This window comes from Coregonus clupeaformis, chromosome 16 (genome assembly GCF_020615455.1).
Source record: "Coregonus clupeaformis isolate EN_2021a chromosome 16, ASM2061545v1, whole genome shotgun sequence".
Lineage (NCBI taxonomy): Eukaryota > Metazoa > Chordata > Actinopteri > Salmoniformes > Salmonidae > Coregonus > Coregonus clupeaformis.
Window position 1 is genome coordinate 59,472,943 of NC_059207.1, and position 21,121 is coordinate 59,494,063.

Below are 21,121 nucleotides of genomic sequence, written 5' to 3' on the forward strand. Positions count from 1 at the left end.
AATTATATAGACTGGAACTCAGACTAGTCCAATTATAGACTGGAACTCAGTCTAGTCCAATTATATAGACTGGAACTCAGGCTAGTCCAATTATAGACTGGAACTCAGGCTAGTCCAATTATAGACTGGAACTCAGGCTAGTCCAATTATAGACTGGAACTCATTCTAGTCCAATTATATAGACTGGAACTCAGACTAGTCCAATTATAGACTGGAACTCAGTCTAGTCCAATTATATAGACTGGAACTCAGGCTAGTCCAATTATAGACTGGAACTCAGGCTAGTCCAATTATAGACTGGAACTCAGGCTAGTCCAATTATAGACTGGAACTCAGACTAGTCCAATTATAGACTGGAACTCAGGCTAGTCCAATTATAGACTGGAACTCAGACTAGTCCAATTATAGACTGGAACTCAGGCTAGTCCAATTATAGACTGGAACTCAGGCTAGTCCAATTATAGACTGGAACTCAGTCTAGTCCAATTATATAGACTGGAACTCAGACTAGTCCAATTATAGACTGGAACTCAGTCTAGTCCAATTATATAGACTGGAACTCAGGCTAGTCCAATTATAGACTGAAACTCAGGCTAGTCCAATTATAGACTGGAACTCAGGCTAGTCCAATTATAGACTGTAACTCAGGCTAGTCCAATTATAGACTGGAACTCAGGCTAGTCCAATTATAGACTGGAACTCAGGCTAGTCCAATTATAGACTGGAACTCAGGCTAGTCCAATTATAGACTGGAACTCAGACTAGTCCAATTATAGACTGGAACTCAGTCTAGTCCAATTATATAGACTGGAACTCAGGCTAGTCCAATTATAGACTGGAACTCAGACTAGTCCAATTATAGACTGGAACTCAGTCTAGTCCAATTATATAGACTGGAACTCAGGCTAGTCCAATTATAGACTGGAACTCAGGCTAGTCCAATTATAGACTGGAACTCAGTCTAGTCCAATTATATAGACTGGAACTCAGGCTAGTCCAATTATAGACTGGAACTCAGTCTAGTCCAATTATATAGACTGGAACTCAGAATAGTCCAATTATAGACTGGAACTCAGTCTAGTCCAATTATATAGACTGGAACTCAGGCTAGTCCAATTATAGACTGGAACTCAGGCTAGTCCAATTATAGACTGGAACTCAGGCTAGTCCAATTATAGACTGGAACTCAGTCTAGTCCAATTATATAGACTGGAACTCAGGCTAGTCCAATTATAGACTGGAACTCAGACTAGTCCAATTATAGACTGGAACTCAGTCTAGTCCAATTATATAGACTGGAACTCAGGCTAGTCCAATTATAGACTGGAACTCAGGCTAGTCCAATTATAGACTGGAACTCAGGCTAGTCCAATTATAGACTGGAACTCAGGCTAGTCCAATTATATAGACTGGAACTCAGGCTAGTCCAATTATAGACTGGAACTCAGGCTAGTCCAATTATAGACTGGAACTCAGGCTAGTCCAATTATAGACTGGAACTCAGTCTAGTCCAATTATATAGACTGGAACTCAGACTAGTCCAATTATAGACTGGAACTCAGTCTAGTCCAATTATATAGACTGGAACTCAGGCTAGTCCAATTATAGACTGGAACTCAGGCTAGTCCAATTATAGACTGGAACTCAGGCTAGTCCAATTATAGACTGGAACTCAGTCTAGTCCAATTATATAGACTGGAACTCAGACTAGTCCAATTATAGACTGGAACTCAGTCTAGTCCAATTATATAGACTGGAACTCAGGCTAGTCCAATTATAGACTGGAACTCAGGCTAGTCCAATTATAGACTGGAACTCAGGCTAGTCCAATTATAGACTGGAACTCAGACTAGTCCAATTATAGATTGGAACTCAGACTAGTCCAATTATAGACTGGAACTCAGGCTAGTCCAATTATAGACTGGAACTCAGACTAGTCCAATTATAGACTGGAACTCAGTCTAGTCCAATTATATAGACTGGAACTCAGACTAGTCCAATTATAGACTGGAAATCAGGCTAGTCCAATTATAGACTGGAACTCAGACTAGTCCAATTATAGACTGGAACTCAGACTAGTCCAATTATAGACTGGAACTCAGTCTAGTCCAATTATATAGACTGGAACTCAGACTAGTCCAATTATAGACTGGAACTCAGTCTAGTCCAATTATATAGACTGGAACTCAGTCTAGTCCAATTATATAGACTGGAACTTAGGCTAGTCCAATTATAGACTGGAACTCAGACTAGTCCAATTATAGACTGGAACTCAGGCTAGTCCAATTATATAGACTGGAACTCAGGCTAGTCCAATTATAGACTGGAACTCAGGCTAGTCCAATTATAGACTGGAACTCAGGCTAGTCCAATTATAGACTGGAACTCAGACTAGTCCAATTATAGACTGGAACTCAGGCTAGTCCAATTATAGACTGGAACTCAGACTAGTCCAATTATAGACTGGAACTCAGGCTAGTCCAATTATAGACTGGAACTCAGGCTAGTCCAATTATAGACTGGAACTCAGTCTAGTCCAATTATATAGACTGGAACTCAGACTAGTCCAATTATAGACTGGAACTCAGTCTAGTCCAATTATATAGACTGGAACTCAGGCTAGTCCAATTATAGACTGGAACTCAGGCTAGTCCAATTATAGACTGGAACTCAGTCTAGTCCAATTATATAGACTGGAACTCAGGCTAGTCCAATTATAGACTGGAACTCAGTCTAGTCCAATTATATAGACTGGAACTCAGAATAGTCCAATTATAGACTGGAACTCAGTCTAGTCCAATTATATAGACTGGAACTCAGGCTAGTCCAATTATAGACTGGAACTCAGGCTAGTCCAATTATAGACTGGAACTCAGGCTAGTCCAATTATAGACTGGAACTCAGTCTAGTCCAATTATATAGACTGGAACTCAGGCTAGTCCAATTATAGACTGGAACTCAGACTAGTCCAATTATAGACTGGAACTCAGTCTAGTCCAATTATATAGACTGGAACTCAGGCTAGTCCAATTATAGACTGGAACTCAGGCTAGTCCAATTATAGACTGGAACTCAGGCTAGTCCAATTATAGACTGGAACTCAGGCTAGTCCAATTATATAGACTGGAACTCAGGCTAGTCCAATTATAGACTGGAACTCAGGCTAGTCCAATTATAGACTGGAACTCAGGCTAGTCCAATTATAGACTGGAACTCAGTCTAGTCCAATTATATAGACTGGAACTCAGACTAGTCCAATTATAGACTGGAACTCAGTCTAGTCCAATTATATAGACTGGAACTCAGGCTAGTCCAATTATAGACTGGAACTCAGGCTAGTCCAATTATAGACTGGAACTCAGGCTAGTCCAATTATAGACTGGAACTCAGTCTAGTCCAATTATATAGACTGGAACTCAGACTAGTCCAATTATAGACTGGAACTCAGTCTAGTCCAATTATATAGACTGGAACTCAGGCTAGTCCAATTATAGACTGGAACTCAGGCTAGTCCAATTATAGACTGGAACTCAGGCTAGTCCAATTATAGACTGGAACTCAGACTAGTCCAATTATAGATTGGAACTCAGACTAGTCCAATTATAGACTGGAACTCAGGCTAGTCCAATTATAGACTGGAACTCAGACTAGTCCAATTATAGACTGGAACTCAGGCTAGTCCAATTATAGACTGGAACTCAGGCTAGTCCAATTATAGACTGGAACTCAGTCTAGTCCAATTATATAGACTGGAACTCAGACTAGTCCAATTATAGACTGGAACTCAGTCTAGTCCAATTATATAGACTGGAACTCAGGCTAGTCCAATTATAGACTGAAACTCAGGCTAGTCCAATTATAGACTGGAACTCAGGCTAGTCCAATTATAGACTGGAACTCAGGCTAGTCCAATTATAGACTGGAACTCAGACTAGTCCAATTATAGACTGGAACTCAGACTAGTCCCATTATATACTGGAACTCAGGCTAGTCCAATTATAGACTGGAACTCAGACTAGTCCAATTATAGACTGGTACTCAGGCTAGTCCAATTATAGACTGGAACTCAGGCTAGTCCAATTATAGACTGGAACTCAGGCTAGTCCAATTATAGACTGGAACTCAGTCTAGTCCAATTATATAGACTGGAACTCAGGCTAGTCCAATTATACAGACTGGAACTCAGTCTAGTCCAATTATATAGACTGGAACTCAGGCTAGTCCAATTATAGACTGGAACTCAGGCTAGTCCAATTATAGACTGGAACTCAGGCTAGTCCAATTATAGACTGGAACTCAGTCTAGTCCAATTATATAGACTGGAACTCAGACTAGTCCAATTATAGACTGGAACTCAGTCTAGTCCAATTATATAGACTGGAACTCAGGCTAGTCCAATTATAGACTGGAACTCAGGCTAGTCCAATTAGTCCTGCATTATTTTGTACAAGGGATTATTGTGGATTATCTTGACTACAATGAGAGTGTGTGTGTGTGTGTGTGCGATAGGTGTGTGTGTTTGCGTCAGTGTGTGTGTGTGTGTGTACATCTATCTATCTGTGTGTGCTTGTGTGTATTCACTAAGAAAAACAAACAAAATGACCTAACGTTTTCACTGCAGCCTCTCTTTCACTCCTTCACACTGATAGAGGGGTGTGTGTGTGTGTCTGTGTGTGTGTGTGTGTGTGTTTGTGTGTGTGTGTGTGTGTGTGTGTGTGTGTGTGTGTGTGTGTGTGTGACACTGCTGTGGTGTTGTTGCTAGTCGAGAGTTCTAAATAAAAGTGTTGAACGTTTCTGCTGTTAGCATTGGGCTCTCAGGCTTCACAGGATGACTCCTATGGGGGTCACAGTACAGGCCAGTGCAGGTCAATGTGTACATCTCTCTCTCTCTCTCTCTCTCTCTCTCTCTCTCTCTCTCTCTCTCTCTCTCTCTCTCTCTCGCTCTCTCTCTCTCTCTCTCTCTCTCTCTCTCTCTCTGCTCTCTCTCTCTCTCTCTCTCTCTCTCTCTCTCTCTCTCTCTCTCTCTCTCTCTCTCTCTCTCTCTCTCTGTCTCTCTCTCTCTGTCTCTCTCTCTCTCTCTCTCTCTCTCTCTGTCTCTCTCTCTCTCTCTCTCTCTCTCTCTCTCTCTCTCTCTCTCTCTCTCTCTCTCTCTCTCTCTCTCTCTCTCTCTCTCTCTCTCTCTCTCTCTCTCTCTCTCTCTCTCTCTCGCTCTCTCTCTCTCTCTCTCTCTCTCTCTCTCTCTCTCTGCTCTCTCTCTCTCTCTCTCTCTCTCTCTCTCTCTCTCTCTCTCTCTCTCTCTCTCTCTCTCTGTCTCTCTCTCTCTCTCTCTCTCTCTCTCTCTCTCTCTCTCTCTCTCTCTCTCTCTCTCTCTCTCTCTCTCTCTCTCTGATGTCACTGGAGGCTTGGAGTTGTGTGACATTTCCTAAAAGGGTTTTTCAGCTTTGTTGAAATCGTGGAGGGGACTGTGGACCGCTCTCCGTCCGTTGGTTCGTACTTTAGTCACAGATGATATCTCAGACAAGCAATGGCCCGATTTGGACAAAACTTGGGTGAATGATGTGTCTTGCCATAGAGATCCGGCAATTACCAACTTACACTGATTTTACCCAAGGCGGGAGCTATAGTAATGAAATTATATTTGTGAGTCACACCAGAGAGGGATGAAATCTGTCTTCTCCAGCAGGTGGCGTATTTCTGTATTTTCTTCGTTTTCCAAGAGAGGAGTATTCTGTCAATGAGACAGTGTCGAATTCGGTTACCACAAAAATGCAATGGCTTATTTGCTCTGTAAGGTTTATTTGTTCTAATAGAAGTTTCATAATGCTTAAGTTGTTAGGAGGGCACCGTTATAAGTAGGTCACGTGACATCCCGGCAACTTTGAGAAAATAAAATGATCGTATCGGTGCTGGAATGTTCCCACATGACCTTGCCTTCTCCCGACTGCCTTCTAGTCTTCGTACCAGTCTGTTTATCTAACATTCCGCTTCTTGCCACTCCTTGTCATTGCCAGGTGACTGGCCTTTAGGGAATCTCAACGTTCAATATGCGCTGGTTGTTCATTGTTTGTTGGAAATAACATAAATATTTTCCGTGATAACATGTGGAGCCTCGAAAATTGAATTAGAATTGCAGTGTGTATTTTGTTTGATAATTTAGACATGAGCTAGCAACTTTTGACAGACTGGTTTCATCTGGACAAACAAAAAATGGTTGCTTAGCAACCAGATACCAAAGTGTTCTGTGGAGAAAAAAAGACAAAGATCTTTTATATTTGCATAATCGTTGTAATTGGAAGATAGCTGTGAGGGTGATCGAATCAGGATCAAATCCTCTGTTCTCCTCGAGCTCATTAATGATAGAATGTTCATATTTGAAGACGGTAGAAAGGCCAATCTCTTTGGTACTTGACACTGGACAGTTACTTTAAAAGGCTGCTGGACTTCTTTGCTATGTGTTTACCAATTCATATATTAGCCATTTCTGAGACTCACTTAGATAATTCATTTGATGATACAGAAGTAGCAATACAAGGATATAACATCTATAGAAGAGACAGAAATGCTTATGGGGGAGGTGTTGCTGTATATATTCAGAGCCATATCCCTGTAATGCTTAGAGAAGATCTTATGTCAAGTGTTATGGAAATGTTGTGGATGCAGGTTCACTTGGCACATGTAAAGCATTGTATTTTGGGGAGTTGCTATAGTCCACCAATTGCTAACAGTCAGTATCGAAATAATATGTGTGAAATGCTTGATAGTGTATGTGATGTAAACAGAGAGGTCGACTTTCTTTGGGACCTGAATATTGACTGGTTTTCATCAAGCTGTCCGCTCAAGAGGAAGCTTCTCACTGTAACCAGTGCCTGTAATCTGGTTCAGGTTATTAATGAAACTACCAGGGTGTTTACAAACACTACAGGAACAAGATCATCCACACGTATCGATCACATTTCTACTAATACTGTAGAACATTGTTCTAAAGCTTTATCAGTACCCAATGGATGCAGTGATCACAATATAGTGGCTATATCCTGGAAAGTCAAAGTCCCAAAAGCTGGGCCTAAAACTGTGTATAAGACATCATACAACATATTTTGCTGTGACTCTTATGTGGATGATGTTACAAATATTTGTTGGTCTGATAAGGAGCATCCAGGCGCTACGCATGATGAATTTATGAAATTGCTTCTTCCAATTATTGATAAACATGCGCCTATTAAGAAACAGGCTCCTTGGCTTGATGAGGAATTGTTTGGTTGAAAGAGATGGGGCAAAAGGAGTGGCATACAGTATTCTTTAGAGCTATTATTGCATGGAACTCCCTTCCATTTCATATTGCTCAAATGAAACAGGAAACCTGGTTTAAAAAAAAAACAGATAAAGCAACACCTCACGGCACAACGCCTCTCCCCTATTTGACCTAGATAGTTTGTGTGAATCTGTTTGATGTGTAGGCTACGTGTGCCTTTTTTAAATTATTGATGTAGTTCTGTCCTTGAGCTGTTCTTGTCTATTAATGTTCTGTATTATGTCATGTTACATGTTTTGTGTGGAACCCCAGGAAGAGTAGCTGCTGTGTTCGCAACAGCTAATGGGGATCCTGATAAAAAATACCAAATGCCAAACACCAAACCGTCTAGCCAAGCTGGTTCATTGAACGGTGCTAATCTGACCTGAGACCTGAAGCACTTGCTGCTACTAGTACCAAGTACAGCTGTTAACCTGTTATTACAGCTCTTACTGCCTGGGCCCGAGTCCATAAAGTGTCTCAGAGTAAGAGGTCTGATCTAGGATCAGCCCCCCCCCCCCTCCTTTCCATTTAATCTCATTAATTATGATCTGAACTGATCCTGGATCAGCCCTTCTACGTTTTTGTGAAAACTGGTCCAGGACTGATTTCTAGATCGATAGCTCTGTAAGTGTTTGTCAGTCATATATCATATTACTCTTTGCTGAATGTTCCTCTGTCTTTGCTTCCATAGGTTGACAGGGTTCCAGCTGCCGTCGCCCATAGTGAGTACAGGAGCCAGGCTCACTCTGTGGCTCCTGTCAGACTATGCTGTCAGTGGACAAGGCTTCAAGGCCATCTATGAAGGTAACATCATACACATAAATAAACAAACCTATGAAGGTAACATGTGCCTCTCTCTCTCTCTCTCTCTCTCTCTCTCTCTCTCTCTCTCTCTCTCTCTCTCTCTCTCTTCTCCCCCCTCTCTCTCTCTCTCTCTCTCTCTCTCTCTCTCTCTCTCTCTCTCTCTCTCTCTCCCTCTCTCCCTCTCTCTCTCTCTCTCTCTCTCTCTCTACATCTCTCTCTCTCTCCCTCCCTCTCCCTCTCTACATACAATGACGTAAAACATTAGGAGAGCAGGTCAACATGGTCATTGCGTTTACCTCTGAGCACATCCCATCATACAGAGAATATGCTGTAGCGTACTGTACTCCTGTGGCGGTCATGACATTTTGTCAGCCGGTAGCTGTCATGCAAATAACTGCTGTTCGTTAACATAAACATGTTTAATATCTCTGGGCTTCCACTATCTAAGTCATACCACAGATTCTCAATTGGATTGAGGTCTGGGCTTTGACTAGGCCATTCCAAGACATTGGAAGCTTTAGCAGTATGCTTAGGGTCATTGTCCTGCTGGAAGGTGAACCTCCGTCCCAGTCTCAAATCTATGAAAAACTGAAACAGGTTTCCCTCAAGGATTTTCCTGTATTTAGCGGCATCCATCATTCCTTCAATTCTGACCAGTTTCCCAGTCCCTGCCGATGAAAAACATCCCCACAGCATGATGCTGCCACCACCATGCTTCACTGGCTTTTTTCTTGCCACTCTTCCATAAAGCCCAGCTCTGTGGAGTGTACGGTAGGCATGTTGTATATATCAAATGATACAAACCCCCAAAAAATCAATTTTAATTCCAGGTTGTAAGGCAACAAAATAGGAAAAATGCCAAGGGGGGTGAATACTTTCACAAGCCACTGTATTTATGGAGATAGTTTAATGCCTAAAATAAGGAGATAAATACATGTAAAATACATTTCCTGATCTTTCTTAGTTATGAAGAAGTGGCTCTCGCTGCGCAACAGGTTATCCAATTCCGCTCAAAGTCTGAATTCCAGGGCTCTCATGAAGTGTTTGATTTTCGATGGCATTAGCATTGATGTCAGAGGGATTAGAGGGACAATAGAGCGCTGAGTACCAGGCCATCAGAGACTGGCCGTTAGCAAGTTAGGTAGGATACTAATGACCATCAACGGCATCAGAGTGCAGTTTTGGAGAAGCCTAGTTACCGTGACTCAACGGTCACGTGGAATTTTAATGTGGTCACCACTGGTGGCTGCTTGTGTGGCGGTAATACAGTCACCATAACATACCAAAGTATTCTCCATCTTTATCAGGTTTCCAATATAATACGGTCACCATAACAAACCAAAGTATTCTCCATCTTGATCAGGTTTCCAATATAATACGGTCACCATAACAAACCGAAGTATTCTCCATCTTTATCAGGTTTCCAATATAATACGGTCACCATAACAAACCAAAGTATTCTCCATCTTTATCAGGTTTCCAATATAATACGGTCACCATAACAAACCAAAGTATTCTCCATCTTGATCAGGTTTCCAATATAATACGGTCACCATAACAAACCAAAGTATTCTCCATCTTGATCAGGTTTCCAATATAATACGGTCACCATAACAAACCAAAGTATTCTCCATCTTTATCAGGTTTCCAATATAATACGGTCACCATAACAAACCAAAGTATTCTCCATCTTGATCAGGTTTCCAATATAATACGGTCACCATAACAAACCGAAGTATTCTCCATCTTGATCAGGTTTCCAATATAATACGGTCACCATAACAAACCAAAGTATTCTCCATCTTTATCAGGTTTCCAATATAATACGGTCACCATAACAAACCAAAGTATTCTCCATCTTGATCAGGTTTCCAATATAATACGGTCACCATAACAAACCAAAGTATTCTCCATCTTGATCAGGTTTCCAATATAATACGGTCACCATAACAAACCAAAGTATTCTCCATCTTGATCAGGTTTCCAATATAATACGGTCACCATAACAAACCAAAGTATTCTCCATCTTTATCAGGTTTCCAATATAATACGGTCACCATAACAAACCAAAGTATTCTCCATCTTGATCAGGTTTCCAATATAATACGGTCACCATAACAAACCAAAGTATTCTCCATCTTTATCAGGTTTCCAATATAATACGGTCACCATAACAAACCAAAGTATTCTCCATCTTGATCAGGTTTCCAATATAATACGGTCACCATAACAAACCAAAGTATTCTCCATCTTGATCAGGTTTCCAATATAATACGGTCACCATAACAAACCAAAGTATTCTCCATCTTGATCAGGTTTCCAATATAATACGGTCACCATAACAAACCAAAGTATTCTCCATCTTGATCAGGTTTCCAATATAATACGGTCACCATAACAAACCAAAGTATTCTCCATCTTGATCAGGTTTCCAATATAATACGGTCACCATAACAAACCAAAGTATTCTCCATCTTGATCAGGTTTCCAATATAATACGGTCACCATAACAAACCAAAGTATTCTCCATCTTGATCAGGTTTCCAATATAATACGGTCACCATAACAAACCAAAGTATTCTCCATCTTGATCAGGTTTCCAATATAATACGGTCACCATAACAAACCAAAGTATTCTCCATCTTGATCAGGTTTCCAATATAATACGGTCACCATAACAAACCAAAGTATTCTCCATCTTGATCAGGTTTCCAATATAATACGGTCACCATAACAAACCAAAGTATTCTCCATCTTGATCAGGTTTCCAATATAATACGGTCACCATAACAAACCAAAGTATTCTCCATCTTGATCAGGTTTCCAATATAATACGGTCACCATAACAAACCAAAGTATTCTCCATCTTGATCAGGTTTCCAATATAATACGGTCACCATAACAAACCAAAGTATTCTCCATCTTGATCAGGTTTCCAATATAATACGGTCACCATAACAAACCAAAGTATTCTCCATCTTGATCAGGTTTCCAATATAATACGGTCACCATAACAAACCAAAGTATTCTCCATCTTGATCAGGTTTCCAATATAATACGGTCACCATAACAAACCAAAGTATTCTCCATCTTGATCAGGTTTCCAATATAATACGGTCACCATAACAAACCAAAGTATTCTCCATCTTGATCAGGTTTCCAATATAATACGGTCACCATAACAAACCAAAGTATTCTCCATCTTGATCAGGTTTCCAATATAATACGGTCACCATAACAAACCAAAGTATTCTCCATCTTGATCAGGTTTCCAATATAATACGGTCACCATAACAAACCAAAGTATTCTCCATCTTGATCAGGTTTCCAATATAATACGGTCACCATAACAAACCAAAGTATTCTCCATCTTTATCAGGTTTCCAATATAATACGGTCACCATAACAAACCAAAGTATTTTCCATCTTGATCAGGTTTCCAATATAATACGGTCACCATAACAAACCAAAGTATTCTCCATCTTGATCAGGTTTCCAATATAATACGGTCACCATAACAAACCAAAGTATTCTCCATCTTTATCAGGTTTCCAATATAATACGGTCACCATAACAAACCAAAGTATTCTCCATCTTGATCAGGTTTCCAATATAATACGGTCACCATAACAAACCAAAGTATTCTCCATCTTGATCAGGTTTCCAATATAATACGGTCACCATAACAAACCAAAGTATTCTCCATCTTGATCAGGTTTCCAATATAATACGGTCACCATAACAAACCAAAGTATTCTCCATCTTGATCAGGTTTCCAATATAATACGGTCACCAAAACAAACCAAAGTATTCTCCATCTTGATCAGGTTTCCAATATAATACGGTCACCATAACAAACCAAAGTATTCTCCATCTTGATCAGGTTTCCAATATAATACTGTCACCATAACAAACCTATGCACTCCCCACTCTGATCAGCATACTCACTACAGAACAGTATATTATCAGTTGGGCTAATTGTGTTGTTATGCATCTTTTGATTTAGGGAAGGAGAGGAGATCCAGCCGGCCTGGATGGTAGATAGCTGGCTTGTTGGGATGGTTCGGCTCGCTAGGCTACGTGTGTGTGTGTGTGTGTGATGGTTCACCGCGCTAGGCTACGTGTGTGTGTGTGATGGTTCACCGCGCTAGGCTACGTGTGTGTGTGTGATGGTTCACCGCACTAGGCTATGTGTGTGTGTGTGTGTGTGATGGTTCACCGCGCTAGGCTACGTGTGTGTGTGTGTGTGTGTGATGGTTCACCGCGCTAGGCTATGTGTGTGTGTGTGATGGTTCACCGCGCTAGGCTACGTGTGTGTGTGTGATGGTTCACCGCGCTAGGCTACGTGTGTGTGTGTGATGGTTCACCGCGCTAGGCTACGTATGTGTGTGTGATGGTTCACCGCGCTAGGCTACTTGTGTGTGTGTGATGGTTCACCGCGCTAGGCTACGTGTGTGTGTGTGTGATGGTTCACCGCGCTAGGCTACGTGTGTGTGTGTGATGGTTCACCGCGCTGAGGCTACGTGTGTGTGTGATGGTTCACCGCGCTAGGCTACGTGTGTGTGTGTGTGTGTGATGGTTCACCGCGCTAGGCTACGTGTGTGTGTGTGATGGTTCACCGCGCTAGGCTACGGTGTGTGTGTGTGATGGTTCACCGCGCTAGGCTACGTGTGTGTGTGTGATGGTTCACCGCGCTAGGCTACGTGTGTGTGTGATGGTTCACCGCGCTAGGCTACGTGTGTGTGTGTGTGTGTGATGGTTCACCGCGCTAGGCTACGTGTGTGTGTGTGTGTGTGATGGTTCACCGCGCTAGGCTACGTGTGTGTGTGTGATGGTTCACCGCGCTAGGCTACGTGTGTGTGTGTGATGGTTCACCGCGCTAGGCTACGTGTGTGTGTGTGATGGTTCACCGCGCTAGGCTACGTGTGTGTGTGATGGTTCACCGCGCTAGGCTACGTGTGTGTGTGTGTGTGTGATGGTTCACCGCGCTAGGCTACGTGTGTGTGTGTGTGTGTGATGGTTCACCGCGCTAGGCTAGGGGTCCTTGTCGTATTTCCTCTTGATGGAGGAGTGTTTTATGACCCATAAAGGGATGATATTAACAGAGAGAGAGAAAGGAGGAGGAAAGATGAACGACAGGCTAATTAGGCTAATTAACTGATCGGAAGATCAAGGAGGGAACATGATTCTGGGGTTCTAGGCGAGTCATTTCATCAAACAGTGATGTGGAACAAAGGGGGAACATTCTTCATTCTTCACTTACTATGGGGTTCATTTAGGCTGGGTATCGTGTCATGTCTTGTTCCTGATTGGTTGGATTTACCTGTTCACGTCTTCTTCTCCTTATGATTCTTGACCTTGGTGTGAATGGAGTGTCGTCTACGGGGAAAGTTGAAAGGTTATGTGATGGCTACTGTAGACTGTGTCCCAGTGGCTTCATTCCCATGTCCTCTTCCTTAATGAAAGTTAAGAGGACAATGGAAGATTTGAAAATGTGGATAGGTTTCCACTGTATTACTGCCATCTATCAAGCAGTTAAAGAAATACATTTACATTTACGTCATTTAGCAGATGCTCTTATCCAGAGCGACTTACAAATTGGTGCATTCACCTTATGATAGCCAGTGGGACAACCACTTTACAATATTTTTTTAAATATTTTTTTATAATTTTTTTATTTTTTGAGTATATTTTAAATGTTCATTTGTTTTTTATATATATATATATATATATTGTTGTTGTTGTTGTTTTTTATATTTTTATTAATTTTTTTATTTTTATATTTGTTGTGTTTTATTATATATATATATTTATATATATACATATATATATATATATATATATATATATATATATATATATATATATATATATATATATATATGTAAAACTTTGTAATTTTATTTTTACTTTTATTATTATTATTATTATTATTATTTATTTATTTTTGGTGGGGGTGGGGGGGGTTGAATGATTACTTTTATACTATCCCAGGTATTCCTTAAAGAGGTGGGGTTTCAAGTGTTTCCGGAAGGTGGTCAGTGACTCCACTGTCCTGGCGTCGTGGGGGAGCTTGTTCCACCATTGGGGTGCCAGAGCAGCGAACAGTTTTGACTGGGCTGAGCGGGAACTGTACTTCCACAGAGGTAGGGGGACCAACAGGCCAGAGGTGGAAGAACACAATGCCCTCGTTTGGGTGTAGGGACTGATCAGAGCCTGAAGGTAAGGAGGTGCCGTTCCCCTCACAGCTCCGTAGGGAAGCTCCATGGTCTTGTAGCAGATGCGAGCTTCAACTGGAAGCCAGTGGAGTGTGCGGAGGAGCGGGGTGACGTGAGAGAACTTGGGAAGGTTGAACACCAGACGGGCTGCAGCGTTCTGGATGAGTTGTAGGGGTTTAATGGCACAGGCAGGGAGCCCAGCCAACAGCGAGTTGCAGTAATCCAGACGGGAGATGACAAGTGCCTGGATTAGGACCTGTGCCGCTTCCTGTGTAAGGTATGGTCATACTCTGCGAATGTTGTAGAGCATGAACCTACAGGATCGGGTCACCGCTTTGATGTTAGGGGAGAATGACAGAGTGTTGTCCAGGGTCACGCCAAGGTTCTTTGCACTCTGGGAGGAGGACACAGCGGAGTTGTCAACCGTGATGGCGAGATCATGGAACAGGCAGTCCTTTCCTGGGAGGAAGAGCATCTCCGTCTTGCCAGGGTTCAGCTTGAGGTGGTGATCCGTCATCCATACTGATATGTCTGCCAGACATGCAGAGATGCGATTCGCCACCTGGTTATCAGAAGGGGGAAAGGAGAAGATTCATTGTGTGTCGTCTGCGTAGCAATGATAGGAGAGTCCATGTACGGATATGACAGAGCCAAGTGACTTGGTGTATAGCGAGAATAGGAGAGGGCCTAGAACTGAGCCCTGGGGGACACCAGTGGTGAGAGTACGTGGTGCGGAGACAGATTCTCGCCACGCCACCTGGTAGGAGTGACTTGTCAGGTAGGACGCAATCCAAGAGTGAGCCGTGCCGGAGATGCCCAACTCGGAGAGGGTGGAGAGGAGGATCTGATAGTTCACAGTATCAAAGGCAGCAGATACGTCTAGAAGGACGAGAGCAGAGGAGAGAGAGTTAGCTTTAGCAGTGCGGAGAGCCTCCGTGACACAGAGAAGAGCAGTCTCAGTTGAATGACCAGTCTTCAAAACTGACTGGTTTGGATCAAAAAGGTCATTATGTGAGAGATAGCAAGAGAGTTGGCTAAAGACGTCACGCTCAAGAGTTTTGGAGAGAAAATAAAGAAGGGATACTGGTCTGTAGTTACAATGGAAGATTTGATAGGTGGATAGGTTTCCACTATATTACAATAACTTTTCAAGATTTTACAGATGAGTGGTTACAGGTGTCAAGCCTCCTTGCCTCCCCCTCCGTCCTGAGGAGAATATCAGAGTGTTCTACTCAATGCCAGGTCAGTGTCATTAATGATATCCTATAATTGGGAGAGGTGAGATATTGAGTGCCCAATCTCCCATGTCTCTACAGCCTGGTAGATAGCTGTACTAAGACCTGGTAGATAGCTGTACTAAGACCTGGCAGATAGCTGTACTAAGACCTGGCAGATAGCTGTACTAAGACCTGGCAGATAGCTGTACTAAGACCTGGCAGATAGCTGTACTAAGACCTGGTAGATAGCTGTACTAAGACCTGGCAGATAGCTGTACTAAGACCTGGCAGATAGCTGTACTAAGACCTGGCAGATAGCTGTACTAAGACCTGGCAGATAGCTGTACTAAGACCTGGCAGATAGCTGTACTAAGACCTGGCAGATAGCTGTACTAAGACCTGGCAGATAGCTGTACTAAGACCTGGCAGATAGCTGTACTAAGACCTGGCAGATAGCTGTACTAGGACCTGGCAGATAGCTGTACTAAGACCTGGCAGATAGCTGTACTAAGACCTGGCAGGTAGCTGTACTAAGACCTGGCTGATAGCTGTACTAAGACCTGGCAGATAGCTGTACTAAGACCTGGCAGATAGCTGTACTAAGACCTGGCAGATAGCTGTACTAAGACCTGGCAGATAGCTGTAATAAGACCTGGCAGATAGCTCTGTAGGGAAAGTAGAATGTTATCCCCTGAAACCCATCTTCTGTCCAATATACTCTTTCTTTCTTTCTTTCTTTCTTTCTTTCTTTCTTTCTTTCTTTCTTTCTTTCTTTCTTTCTTTCTTTCTTTCTTTCTTTCTTTCTTTCTTTCTTTCTTTCTTTCTTTCACGTCTCTCTCTCTCTCTCTCTCTCTCTCTCTCTCTCTCTCTTGCGCTCTCAATTTCAATTTAATTTGAACGGCTTTATTTGCATGGGAAACGTATTTACATTGTCAAAGCAAGTGAAATAGATAATAAACAAAAATGGAAATAAACGAGGAAAAGATTATATCAGAAATTAACAGTAGACATTACACTCAAACGTTAAAAACGTTTTGAAAGAATATAGACATTTCAAATTAAGAGGGCCATCACCCGGGGGATCAGGTAACAACAATAGCACCACAGCTAAAGTCCCAGTTGACCGTTGACACCAGGGTGGGGTAGGGAGGTAGCAGTGTGGGGTAGGGAGGTAGCAGTGTGGGGTAGGGAGGTAGCAGTGTGGGGTAGGGAGGTAGCAGTGTGTGGTAGGGAGGTAGGGAGGTAGCAGTGTGTGGTAGGGAGGTAGGGAGGTAGCAGTGTGGGGTAGGGAGGTAGCAGTGTGGGGTAGGGAGGTAGCAGTGTGTGGTAGGGAGGTAGGGAGGTAGCAGTGTGGGGGTAGGGAGGTAGCAGTGTGGGGTAGGGAGGTAGCAGTGTGGGGGTAGGGAGGTAGGGAGGTAGCAGTGTGTGGTAGGGAGGTAGGGAGGTAGCAGTGTGGGGTAGGGAGGTAGCAGTGTGGGGTAGGGAGGTAGCAGTGTGGGGGTAGGGAGGTAGCAGTGTGGGGTAGGGAGGTAGCAGTGTGGGGTAGGGAGGTAGCAGTGTGGGGTAGGGAGGTAGCAGTGTGGGGTAGGGAGGTAGGGAGGTAGCAGTGTGGGGTAGGGAGGTAGCAGTGTGTGGTAGGGAGGTAGGGAGGTAGCAGTGTGGGGTAGGGAGGTAGCAGTGTGGGGTAGGGAGGTAGCAGTGTGGGGTAGGGAGGTAGGGAGGTAGCAGTGTGAGGTAGGGAGGTAGCAGTGTGGGGTAGGGAGGTAGCAGTGTGGGGTAGAGAGGTAGCAGTGTGGGGTAGGGAGGTAGGGAGGTAGCAGTGTGTGGTAGGGAGGTAGGGAGGTAGCAGTGTGGGGTAGGGAGGTAGGGAGGTAGCAGTGTGGGGTAGGGAGGTAGCAGTGTGGGGTAGGGAGGTAGCAGTGTGGGGTAGGGAGGTAGCAGTGTGGGGTAGGGAGGTAGCAGTGTGGGGTAGGGAGGTAGCAGTGTGGGGTAGGGAGGTAGCAGTGTGGGGTAGGGAGGTAGCAGTGTGGAGTAGGGAGGTAGCAGTGTGGGGTAGGGAGGTAGGGAGGTAGCAGTGTGGGGGTAGGGAGGTAGCAGTGTGGGGTAGGGAGGTAGCAGTGTGGGGTAGGGAGGTAGCAGTGTGGGGTAGGGAGGTAGGGAGGTAGCAGTGTGGGGTAGGGAGGTAGCAGTGTGGGGTAGGGAGGTAGCAGTGTGGGGTAGGGAGGTAGGCAGTGTGGGGTAGGGAGGTAGCAGTGTGGAGTAGGGAGGTAGCAGTGTGGGGTAGGGAGGTAGCAGTGTGTGGTAGGGAGGTAGGGAGGTAGCAGTGTGGGGTAGGGAGGTAGCAGTGTGGGGTAGGGAGGTAGCAGTGTGGGGTAGGGAGGTAGCAGTGTGGGGTAGGGAGGTAGGGAGGTAGCAGTGTGTGGTAGGGAGGTAGCAGTGTGGGGTAGGGAGGTAGCAGTGTTGGGTAGGGAGGTAGGGAGGTAGCAGTGTCTGGTAGGGAGGTAGCAGTGTGGGGTAGGGAGGTAGCAGTGTGTGGTAGGGAGGTAGGGAGGTAGCAGTGTGGGGTAGGGAGGTAGCAGTGTGGGGTAGGGATGTAGCAGTGTGGGGTAGGGAGGTAGGGAGGTAGCAGTGTGGGGTAGGGAGGTAGCAGTGTGAGGTAGGGAGGTAGCAGTGTGGGGTAGGGAGGTAGCAGTGTGGGGTAGGGAGGTAGGGAGGTAGCAGTGTGGGGTAGGGAGGTAGCAGTGTGAGGTAGGGAGGTAGCAGTGTGGGGTAGGGAGGTAGCAGTGTGGGGTAGGGAGGTAGGGAGGTAGCAGTGTGTGGTAGGGAGGTAGGGAGGTAGCAGTGTGGGGTAGGGAGGTAGCAGTGTGGGGTAGGGAGGTAGGGAGGTAGCAGTGTGGGGTAGGGAGGTAGCAGTGTGGGGTAGGGAGGTAGCAGTGTGGGGTAGGGAGGTAGCAGTGTGGGGGTAGGGAGGTAGCAGTGTGGGGGTAGGGAGGTAGCAGTGTGGGGTAGGGAGGTAGCAGTGTGGGGTAGAGAGGTAGCAGTGTGGGGTAGGGAGGTAGCAGTGTGAGGTAGGGAGGTAGCAGTGTGGGGTAGGGAGGTAGCAGTGTGAGGTAGGGAGGTAGCAGTGTGGGGTAGGGAGGTAGCAGTGTGGGGTAGAGAGGTAGGGAGGTAGCAGTGTGGGGTAGAGAGGTAGCAGTGTCTGGTAGGGAGGTAGCAGTGTGGGGTAGGGAGGTAGCAGTGTGGGGTAGGGAGGTTGCAGTGTGGGGTAGGGAGGTAGCAGTGTGAGGTAGGGAGGTAGCAGTGTGGGGTAGGGAGGTAGCAGTGTGGGGTAGAGAGGTAGCAGTGTGGGGTAGGGAGGTAGGGAGGTAGCAGTGTGTGGTAGGGAGGTAGGGAGGTAGCAGTGTGGGGTAGGGAGGTAGGGAGGTAGCAGTGTGGGGTAGGGAGGTAGCAGTGTGGGGTAGGGAGGTAGGGAGGTTGCAGTGTGGGGTAGGGAGGTAGGGAGGTAGCAGTGTGTGGTAGGGAGGTAGCAGTGTGGGGTAGGGAGGTAGCAGTGTGGGGTAGGGAGGTAGCAGTGTGGGGGTAGGGAGGTAGCAGTGTGGGGTAGGGAGGTAGCAGTGTGGGGTAGGGAGGTAGCAGTGTGGGGTAGGGAGGTAGCAGTGTGGGGTAGGGAGGTAGCAGTGTGGGGTAGGGAGGTAGCAGTGTGGGGTAGGGAGGTAGCAGTGTGGGGTAGGGAGGTAGCAGTGTGGGGTAGGTAGGTAGGGAGGTAGCAGTGTGGGGTAGGGAGGTAGGGAGGTAGCAGTGTGGGGTAGGGAGGTAGCAGTGTGGGGTAGGGAGGTAGGGAGGTAGCAGGTTGGGGTAGGGAGGTAGGGAGGTAGCAGTGTGGAGTAGGGAGGTAGCAGTGTGGGGTAGGGAGGTAGCAGTGTGTGGTAGGGAGGTAGCAGTGTGGGGTAGGGAGGTAGGGAGGTTGCAGTGTGGGGTAGGGAGGTAGGGAGGTTGCAGTGTGGGGTAGGGAGGTGGGAGGTAGCAGTGTGTGGTAGGGAGGTAGCAGTGTGGGGTAGGGAGGTAGCAGTGTGGGGTAGGGAGGTAGCAGTGTGGGGTAGGGAGGTAGCAGTGTGGGGTAGGGAGGTAGCAGTGTGGGGTAGGGAGGTAGCAGTGTGGGGGTAGGGAGGTAGCAGTGTGGGGGTAGGGAGGTAGCAGTGTGGGGGTAGGGAGGTAGCAGTGTGGGGTAGGGAGGTAGCAGTGTGGGGTAGGGAGGTAGCAGTGTGGGGTAGGTAGGTAGGGAGGTAGCAGTGTGGGGTAGGGAGGTAGGGAGGTAGCAGTGTGGGGTAGGGAGGTAGCAGTGTGGGGTAGGGAGGTAGGGAGGTAGCAGGTTGGGGTAGGGAGGTAGGGAGGTAGCAGTGTGGGGTAGGGAGGTAGCAGTGTGGGGTAGGGAGGTAGCAGTGTGTGGTAGGGAGGTAGCAGTGTGGGGTAGGGAGGTAGCAGTGTGGGGTAGGGAGGTAGCAGTGTGGGGTAGGGAGGTAGGGAGGTAGCAGTGTGGGGTAGGGAGGTAGCAGTGTGGGGTAGGGAGGTAGCAGTGTGGGGTAGGGAGGTAGCAGTGTGGGGTAGGGAGGTTGCAGTGTGGGGTAGGGAGGTAGGGAGGTGCAGTGTGGGGTAGGGAGGTAGGGGTAGCAGTGTGGGGTAGGGAGGTAGGGAGGTAGCAGTGTGGGGTAGGGAGGTAGCAGGTGGGGTAGGGAGGTAGCAGTGTGGGGTAGGGAGGTAGCAGTGTGGGGTAGGGAGGTAGCAGTGTGGGGTAGGGAGGTAGGGAGGTAGCAGTGTGGGGTAGGGAGGTTGCAGTGTGGGGTAGGGAGGTAGGGAGGTAGCAGTGTGAACAATCAGACCCTTACTGAGATGCCATGTATTGTGCCACCATATCTGCTATGTGTCAGGAAGATTATCCTCAGGGGGAGGGCTTCTTTATCACAGCCCTCTATTGACCTGGTACAGAAACCAGGGAACAGACAACGCAGCAATGATCTGCAATAATATATAGTTCTGTATTTTAGGCAAGCACTGCTATGTGTAATTTGGCAATGTTGAATTCCCTACAATCTCTCACAGTCTCATTAGAGAATTAGATGTTCATCCACGTTCTCCGAACGTCAAATGTAGAAGTTTCTTCAAAGGTAAATAAATGTTTTAAATGTTTTTAGTTCCTCCTGCTGCTCTTTATCGCATTTCTCCAAATGTCACGTTTCTAATTTACGGGTTCAGTTCAGGGTCAAGGTTTCTGATTGGGTTTAAACATTACGTTTAGGCACTCATTCTGAATGGTTAAGGTAAGGGTAAAGGTTTCTGATTGGGTTTAAACATTACGTTTAGGCACTCATTCTGAATGGTTAAGGTAAGGGTCAAGGTCCAGGCCCTAAATCCCAGAGACTCGGAAAAGGAAGCAACGGCGAGTAATTAAGCCGTCTCTACCCTCCGTTCTATTGGCCAACGTACAATCACTGGAGAACAAACATGACGAGCTCCGTTCGAGACTATCCTGTCAACTGGACCCGAAGAACTGTAATATCCTGTTTCTCGGAGTCGTGGCAAAACAAGGACAT